Here is a 10,432-nt window from a genome sequence, read left to right on the forward strand (position 1 = left end):
AGTTTGCACTCAGATGGAGTGACGTTTGGGCCAGTGGTAAAATGTGCTCCATCTCTGATGTAAGAGGTCAAGTAGCCAATCAGGAGTTATTCAGAAGGTTGGTTTGACCTTAGTGAGTTTTGACTTCCATCACAAAAGAGCTGGCCAGCTGGCTTTTGGTAAAAGGGGATTAAACTGGGAAAGTGGGTTGGAAAAACCAAGGCTTGGATCCAGAATTAGTTGTGTGCAGCTAGGCTGACAGAAGTGGACTTCCCTGCATCATCTACCCATGGCACCCCACTCAAGGCCTTAAAAAGGCTATGCAGAGGGTTATAGGAGCCCGCTGAATAGGATGAGTGGTGGTGTGGGGTAGGGAATCTCTGATACTTGGGTGGAGGCCCCTTCTGTGAGCAGAAACCTTCTGTCATTAAAAGGCAGGTGCTGGTATATTCTGGGCAGTTTACTGCTCTCTGGGCAGTTTACATAGGATAAAAACACTTAAAAACAATATACAAAAATTTAAAATCACAAAAATATACAATTTAAAACCACAAAAACAAAACCAGGCTAATTACATATTGCTAAATGCCTGGGAGAAGAGAAAAGTCTTGACCTGGCACTGGAAAGATAACAATGTTGGCGCCAGGCGGGCCTCGTCAGGGAGATTGTTCCACAATTGGGGGGCTACCACAGAAAAAGCCCTCTCTCTTGTTGCTGTCCTCCGAGCTTCCCTCAGAGTAGGCACCTGGAGGAGGACCTTGGATGTTGAGTGCAGTGTACGGGTAGGTTCATGTTGGGAGAGGCATTCAATCATGTATTGTGGTCCCAAGCTGTGTAAGGCTTTATAGGTTAAAACCAGCACCTTGAATCGGGCTTGGAAACATACAGGCAGCCAATGCAAGCGGGCCAGAATCGGTCTTATATGTTCAAACCTTCTGGTCCCTGTTATCACTGGCCGCTGCATTTTGCACAAGCTGCAACTTCCAAAGGTAGCCCCACTGCAGTAATCTAACTTGGAGGTTACCAGGGCATAGAAAACTGAAGCCAGGTTATCCCTGTCCAGATAGGGGCATAGTTGGGCCACCAACCGAAACTGGTAGAAGGCACTCTAGATAGCCTCTAGAAGGCTACCTAGAGCACTCTAGATAGTGCTGCTGGCCTATATCAGATCTATTATTTTAATACTCTACAAAAATCCTGGCATCTTACCCTAGCAGACCCATCATGGGAATAGTTCAGATAAATGTCCTATTTTTGCCTGCATATCACACTTTTATTGTACAAAAGGAGGAGCAGAACCATGTGAGCTGGTTTTGCCCATTTGAATGAAGGTGAGAATGAGCTCTACCCACTTAGGGTCCATACTTGTGTTTGGAAAGCCTGCTTGAACATACTGGCCTTGCATTTGGCCAAAGGCATGGAAGCACTCCTCCTTTTCATGTATTAGTTTTGTATATGACATGCAAATGAGAAAAGCGCTAGCATTTCCTTCACAATAGCAGTGTCACAGAAATCAGCTTGAATGTGATGCATTCGAGTTGCTTTGTAAAGTGGTGCAGAAAGTGGCACGAGTGTGTTTATTATCCCAGAAAGGGAGTAGGTGGTTCCTTTCACTCTAAATGCAATGCTTTATCTCATTTTAAAATGGTTGTTTGTGCATGACTATAAACCCTGACTGCCCTATGCACATGCATGTTCATGAATGCATGAGTGGAGCGAAACAACAAAGGAAATGCCCTCTGTCTTGGGTAAGTTAATAAATTGCACTGTTCTTCCTAGTGGACAGGTTTGTCGCAGTTTTATGGCATGCTATAAACTCACCTGTAAAGTGTTTTTCTAGAAGTCTGTTAATGACATTCTTCAAATATCAAGAAGGAACTCTCATGATAAAATAGTGGCCATATAGCTTCAGTTTTCCTTTTTTACAGCTAGGCTTCTAAATTCTCCATGTTAATCTTCCCTACACATCAGTCATTAAAGTGGTTGCGAGAAGATGTGTGTGTGTGTGTGTGTGTTTGGGGTAGAGGAGGAAGAAGCCTTTTTTCTTTGTTCAAACAAACCTATCAGCCATCCAAAGGATATATGAGGGAGAGAAAAGGAAATATGTTCATTGCCAAATGCACTTTTTGAAGAGGTAATTTACGGGGCTGCTATATACAATATTGCATTAGGAAAGCAGACTTTGTGTCTTTGTGTTAGTGAATTAGAACTTAGGCAACCCATTCTTCGGGGGTGGGAGAAAGTTTGGCCAAAGGAAATTAGACATTCCGATTATGCCAAATGCATTTTAACCCTCCTCCGCATTTGGGGCAAAAATACCCAATAAAGTATTCAAATATATGCAACATCCCAAACTAACTTGTAACTTCTTGTCTTCTCCTTTCTGTTTCAAGGGTTACACTAGAAGGGTATTGGGGTCACGTAGACCCCAATTAAATTGAATGCGAGGAAATGAAACACTGCAGGTTCAAGGTAATTTTTAGAGGGATTCTAAAAAGTCCCAAGATGGTGAAAGTCGTCATTAACAACATAATTGATGTTGACTCAGCAGCTGACATATTGACTACCCAGTGTTACTTTAAAAAACAAAAGGAAATCATCAAAGAAGTAACATGTGGATTACGGAATTAGGGAATTAACATTTGGGGATCATTACAGACCTGCTATCATCCAGCTAGGAACATTGGAAGGGAAACTATGCACAGCTAGATGGTGCATGAATCGTTCCTCTCCTAACAAAGTGCTGTGTGTGCTCTAGCAGAGCCATTTATTGATAACTAAAACCCCACTCCCTTCAGTTGGGACATCTCTGCTGTGACAACCCTTAATTCAGTTCTGTGGGTATTTAAAAATAGTGATTGATTTAAAATTCTTCTTGGCCATCTTTCAGGGCAGAAGCTCTCCCAAGGTGGCTTACAACAATAAAATACATAAAAACAGTTACAATATTAAAAGCGATAAAGGAAAGGAAAGGAACCTGTTGTGCAAGCACTTGAGTCGTTGCTGACTCCTAAACACAGTAAAATAACAATAAAAATAACAAAAGCCAAAAATGACTGGGTTCAGACAACACAATAGTCAACGGTTGGTTAAATAGTCCACTGTTGACTATTGTGTCATCGGTTGAGCATTTTACACACAATGGTTGGTTATTTCCCAGTAATAACCATCACAAATAATCAGTGGTGTGCAGTTGATTATCTGCACAACTGTTGATTATGCCATGTGTCGGGCTCCGTCGACTATTTCACATGCCTACAGAGTTGCGAGGGAAGAGCGGCAGAACCCCTCAAGCCGATATCCAAATGGATCATGGGGCAGGGTGGAGGGATGACTCCCATGGCTTGACTAATAATAATAATAATAATAATAATAATAATAATAATAATAATAATAATAATTCTTACCCACCTCTCCATCCTGATCAAGGCAGGGAACAACAGTACGTATAAAATACTGATTAAAAATATAGTATACATTGTTAAAACTTCCTTAAAAACATCCTAAAAGCATATTAAAAGCATCCTAAAATTCCCTGGATAGGCCTGCCGGAAGAAATCAGTCTTTATAGCTTTCTTAAATGCTAAAAGACTGTTAAGTTGATGAATCTCCTCCAGCAGGCCATTCCACAGTCTGGGAGCAGCAGAAGAGAAGGTCCTCTGGGTAATTCCTGTCAGCCTAGTTTTGGCTGGCTGAAGGAAATTCTTCCCAGAGGACCTGAGTGTGCGGGGTGGATTGTATGGGAGAAGGCGATCCTGCAGGTAGCCTGGACCCAAACCATGTAGGGCTTCAAAAGTGATAACCAACACTTTATATTTTGTCCAGAAACTAATAGGCAGTCAGTGAAGAGATTCTAAAACTGGTGTAATGTGGTCCCCCCCTAGGTGTACCGGTGACCAGCCTGGCTGCCATATTTTGAACTAGTTGAAGTTTCCGGACTAGGTACAAAGGTAGCCCTATGTAGAGCGCATTGCAGAAGTTGAGCCTTGAAGTTACCAGCGTGTCTTTAGGTCTTCCGACTCTAGGAAGGGAATGCTTGGTGCACTGCCCTCATTCGCCAGGAAGTAGTGGCGAGTCAAGATGGGGACAGGGGACACAATGAACCCCTACCTCTCTCAAGTGGCAGGAGATCCTAGCATCCCCTGTCCCCATTCACCACCACTTTGTGGCGAGTGAGGGTGCAGTGGAGGAGGAGGATCTCCTGACAGCCTGTTAGGAGAGCATCTTCCTCCACCAAGTCCCATATCCACAAAAGTCGAATGAAGGCAAGGCGCAGGAGACTCTCCTGACAGGCTGTCAGGAGAGGAGGTGGAAGAGAGCAATACTCAACCAAGTATTAATAGTCAACTCCACGGTTGACTATTACCATGTCACATTGGGGGTACCCCCAAATAGTTATCTGTGGAGTAGACTATTAACACATGGTTAACTATTGTGTTGTCCGGACACAGCCTTGCAGTCAAATAGGTCCAAATTATCAGATTAGGCTGTAGGGTTTGTTTTTTCATCATAAGAAATAATGTCATGCTGTATGGACATTTTGTGATAGATATGAATAAAACGGATACTAAAGGGGGAAAATAGTAATACTTAGAATCAGATTAATTCTCTGAATTATGATAGCAGTGCTGGAGTGTTAAAATATATTTCACAAATTATTTGGCATAGTGGCAATTAGGTTCCACAAAGATTAAACATTTCAAGACCACACACGGGTCTATTACTATTACCATTACTATTGACAATGCAATCCCATTGAGTTCAAGTGTATAGGATTGCAAGCCTAGTTCTAAATTAACATGGTTTAGTAATCAGGTTTGAACCATTTAAGAAATATATATATAGGGGGACTTTATTTCAGATCAGTTTAAAACCAGTCTTCTTGCCCATTCAAATCATGACTTAAATAATTTAAATGGCTTTGATTTAAATCAACTCACCACCCTTCTCTGCGCTGTTCCTTGTCCTTTGTGGGAAGGAACTGAGGATCCGTAAAACTCAACAATGCGCATCATGAGATACTTAAACGGCCAACTGTAAGGGCTAGTAAACCGGATTGGAATTTTTCACATGTTGCACCTGCCCCAATCCAGGAAGAGACATATGTGTACAAAAGCAAAGTACTCTGTGTGTGTGTGTGTGTGTGTGTGTGTGTGTGTGTGTGTGTGTGTACATGCACAAATGGAACTAATTTACAGAAATTATGCCTGCTACAGTGCTATTAAGATTATAGGCACCCTATCCTCCTTTGTGGCTTATAAGCACTTACAAAACCATGTTAGGAGTAAAAAAAGCTGCCTTGGATAATTTTTAGGCATACTCGATTGAGCATCACTTTGCCAGGGTTACCTCTCCTTTTAAATGAGGTTTGTGTATGTGTGACAACTCATTAGCCAATTTTATTGCATAAGCAAATCTTCCCCCTCACACTTTTTTAAAAGTGAATTTCTGAATTCCCCCAAGGGATTTCCTTTTCAAAGCTAGAACTGCTAATGAGGATTATACAGAACGACACTTATTAGTCTTGTACTGCTCTCTCTGCCAAGGTAGCCCTCTTCAAGATGGAAAAAGCTTATTGTCTCAGTGTGCTGCTCTAGGAAAATATTAAGTATTGCATATGCTTTATCAGGAGAAAAAAGCTAGACAAGACGTAACCATGACCAGCTACAAATATTCTGCAGTAATGAAGGATGGACTGACCAATATTATGGTCCTGCTAAAAATGGTCCCTTCTGCCCACACTATGTGTATCTTTTCCCCCAGTCAATTGCAACTCAGTATTCTACAACAGTGGCCTGGTTCAGAAGACACTTTAAACCACAGCTTTATCCATGGTTAAAGCCATTTTAACCATGTTTAAAAGGGCTTTATCCATGGTTAAAGCCGTGGTTTAAAGTGTCTTCTGAACCAGGCCATTGAACTCAACTGTAGTCTGTGGACTGATAGGAGAGGGTCCTGGACAACTTCACAAACCTAGTCTGCCTCCATGCAATTAATTTAATATGTGAATTCTAATTATTACTTTTCGAACTAGCCCACGCTAACAATTTTAATAGGGTGCAGCACTTTCATGACTGCAACCTATTCCTTGCGTACATACTCATAGGACAGCAAAGAAAAATTACATACCCATGGGGTGACCAGTTATGTATTGTCCAAAGAATGAAAAAAGGATACAAATTTACATAAAAATTGTACATCCTAATTTATATCTATAGATGTGAGTTTAGAAATAAGTATTGTAATTTAAATGGAAACACAATGCATCTCTCCCTACTGGGGATGCTGGTGGTCAGATTTTTGTGTTGGCTCAGCCTGCTGCCCAGCTGCTAATACAGGGGTGGGTAACATATGGCCTACATGTGCCCCCCTGGTCTTTTTTGTGATATCCTTCCCTGCCCCCCATTTGCAAGTGAAATTTGGTGACGTGGTTGCTACAGCAGCAGCTTAAAAGGGGGCAATTTTGCTTGAAAACAAGGTGGGGATCAAACTCCTTGTTTTAAAGGGAAATTGTCATTTTTTTTGGCCAGGGGAGGGGTTTGGCACCTGGAGGGTCTATGTGTGGGGGAGTACGACCCCCAGAAGTTGCCCACCACTGAGCCATCGGTTGATGGGCAATTTCAAAGCCCATGTTCTCCTTATGTTTCTTGATTTGTAAACTAGAGACCATTCAAATAAGGAATGCCTTCAAATAGAGAACTGTTCTCTATAAAACAGGACACATACCCTCCCCTGCTTATATGCCTCAGCTCAAACTTAACAGGCAATACTATCACAATTCCTCTATTAAACTGGAATGTATTTTACTGTATGCATAGTTTAATCAACACTGCCGCTGCAACTCAAAACAAAGTTTCACTCCCCTTACCAATGAAGAGGGGAACATGAAAAACTTACAATCCCTGGGGCAAAATTTCCTACACCATTCAAGTTTCATAGGATATACAGTCCTAGAGCAACACTACATGAGCAAATTATTGCATGCTCATAATTGGCCAAACAGAAGTTTGCAGGTCCCTTACATGACACCATCAACCTCCAGGACGTTTCCCGTGCTTTCCTCAGTAATCTTGCATTTTAAAATATATAGAGAGATAATGCAGTATTTAAATTAGCACAGGATTTCACCAGCACATAAAGCTGTTATACTGCTATAATTCCACCACTATGTGACGCTGTTTCATTTAACAGAATAACATTGCTGAGGGGGTAAGTTTTCAATGAAAAATCATGTGGTCACTGACTAAAGCAGACAGTCACAAACACAGAAAAACGCCAGGAAAAAGCCCAATAAAGCTGTGTGTTTTCTCTCTTAATATAGAGACACCCTCAGTCAAAGTTTCTGAGTTCTGAGAGGAGGATTTGCAAATATTTCCTCCCACCCACACTGCAACAATATTCAGCAAATCTCCCCACTCCCATTTTGCTGCAAATAAGGTGGAGAATTTGGGGCACAAGTCTAGATCCAGTCTTAATATTGTTGAATGTTATTTTAACATTGCTTGAAGGACAACCCAGCCCATTGCTTCCTCAGTCCACTAGGATGAACTAACAATATAGCTTCATTGATCATTTTCTGATCAGAAACTCCTCAGAAGAGATCACTGAGAATCCCTTTTTCTAGACTCTCTGTCCCACTCACCCACCCACCCCCCACACAATTGTTGGATAATTCCACCTCTCCGCACTATGATAATATCCAGCACGCTACCTCCCCTCATGCTTCCCTTATATAAACACACCTACAAAGAAGCTGGAGAATTTGGGGAAGCCATTTTTTGCTGTGCCCTAATCCACTGTCTTTAGACACCAAATACTCTTGATGCAATTCCTTTGATTCGTAGCTACAAAACCGTTGCCCTGTTAAGAAATGTAATACGTGTTGCCCAATTCCCCTTAAAACCAAAATGAAACGTAGCACATGTTAAAATAGCAATACGTGATTAACCTCGAAACTATGGCCCAGAAACCACTATCACAAACCTACTGTGTTACATTACAAACACGGATATTATCGTTAGCTTTTAAATTCGAACGCAGCACACTGAAACAGGTTCAACGAGCATTCCTGCGTCCAAGGTAGTATTACAGATTTCCGAGAACGGCAGAACTACAAACAAAAAGGGGTGTGTGGAAGATAAAGGAGGCTAAGGATTTCTAATCATTTTCAGTTACCTCACCAAATTACAGTCCCCTGGGGTTTGTTGGGGGGGGGGGGGAGCCATGACAGGAAAACCGGTACAATAACAAGTGCCAGTAACAGCCATGACAGGAAAACTGCCAGAATAAAGAGGCAGGTATAGACCAACACCACACATCTGCAAACTACCCAAATACTAATTTTATAAGGAATCATTTTAGTCCATTGTTTCCCCCCACTCCTTTGCATCTTACTAGAATATTTAAATACTGCATTGACATCTTGTGGCCGAGGAGAATATGACATTCCAACAAGCCATGGCTTACTGATTCCTAGGATATAATAGTTGATTCTGAATATATTATTCCCCCTTTGTATTGTATTACCTATAACTGCGGTTCTTCTTCATGGTCACTGTGTATCACGCATATGGGCTCTATGCCTGCTCAGAGCATGTATTCGGGAAACCTCTATAGCTTAGGGCGACCATATGAAAAGGAGGACAGGGCTCCTGTATCTTTACCAGTTGGATTGAAAAGGAAATTTCAGCAGGTGTCATTTGTATATATGGGGAACCTGGTGAAATTTCCTCTTCATCACAACAGTGAAAGCTGCAGGAGCTACACTAGAGTGACCAGATTTAAAAGAGGGCAGGGCACCTGCAGCTTTAACTGTTGTGATGAAGAGGAAATTTCTCCAGGTCCTCCATATATACAAATGACACCTGCTGAAATTCCCTTTTCTATGCAACTGTTAAAGATACAGGAGCCCTGTCCTCCTTTTCATATGGTCACCCTAAATAAACCCCATACGACATGAAATCAGCATCAAGAAAAGCTGGCATTGCACTATGAATCTGCTAAGGAAGGGAAGGACTTTGAATGGTGGGAGAAGAGGGTAAAAGCGCCTCACTGGAACTAAGGGAGGTAGATAAATTTGAGGCGTTTTCTATGCAACTGTTAAAGATAAAGGAGCCCTGTCCTCCTTTTCATATGGTCATCCTACTATAGCTGAGAAGCATCTTTGGCAGGAACTCTTCTTCGTTGTCCACTAACAGTTTCCTGCCTATCTCCTCAGTTCTTTCGACCACCTAGCTCAGTGGTTCTCAACCTTCCTAATGCCGCAACCCTTTAATAGTTCCTCATGTTGTGGTGACCCTCAACCATAAAATTATTTTCGTTCTTCTCTACACAATCCATTGTCATGGGATGGTTTGCTAATGAAAATAATACATAACAATAGCTTTAATAATACAAAAGATGATACATGACATAGTTCAGTCAATAGTTTCCTAAGACCATCGGAAATATGTGTTTTCCAATGGTCTTAGGCGACCCCTGTGAAAGGGTCGTTCGACCCCCAAAAGGGTCCCGACCCACAGATTGAGAACCGCTGACCTAGCTGGTTGCCTCTCCGTGAAACTCTCTCTGATACAATATATGTGATGCACAGCGACCATGAAGAACAAACACATTCTCCGAGCATAACTTTTGGAGGCCTTCCCCAGATTTCCACCCTACCCTGCTCTAAAGGGCATTTTCAAGTGTGGTCCCTGGTTATGGAATGAGAGGCTCCTCTGGCACCATCCTTATAATGTGGCTGGTATTGAAAATTATAAAAAAGCATCCAGGCTTTTTTTTTTAGTTCTGTACACTTTCAATCTACTGCAACTTCAATCTGCTGTGTACTTTTACTGATGATATGCAAATATTGTACTAATTATTTGCTGCTGGTGGCTTTTTTAAAAAACCGTTTTATGATTGCTGATTTCATCTTTTATTAGTGAAAGCCATCCAGCAAACACCATTACTGGTCAAAATACAAACACTGTAAAGAAAAAATTCCATTACGCCATTCTTGGTAATATAGCCAAAGAATATTAATCCAGATTCACAAAGTAACCCCCATTCTGAAAGTAGCAAGAGACCATGGTTCAATCTTTTAAAAGTCAAGGAATTGGAATTTGCCTGTGGATCATTGAAAACTACTACTTTTAGAACTTATTACACGAAGACAGGCCAATAGCTCCCCCATATTAATACGATATAAATCTTACAAAACAAGGTTTTGACTCTTCATTTATCTTGTTGCGCGTAGAACCATCGTAAGTGGGAACTGCCAGGAAGATCAAAATAGAGGAAGGAATTGGAGAGATGAAAGAGAAACCGTCACTATGATGAAGACAAACCAAAGGACGTCCACAACAGCAACACAATTCTAAGTCCAGATAACCCCACATAAGAGCTGATTACAACAGGCAGAGTGCATGCATATGGATAGAAGGGTTGCGTATTGCCAAGAACTGACGGTGGT

Source organism: Elgaria multicarinata, chromosome 8, assembly GCF_023053635.1.
Source record: "Elgaria multicarinata webbii isolate HBS135686 ecotype San Diego chromosome 8, rElgMul1.1.pri, whole genome shotgun sequence".
Classification (NCBI taxonomy): Eukaryota; Metazoa; Chordata; class Lepidosauria; order Squamata; family Anguidae; genus Elgaria; species Elgaria multicarinata.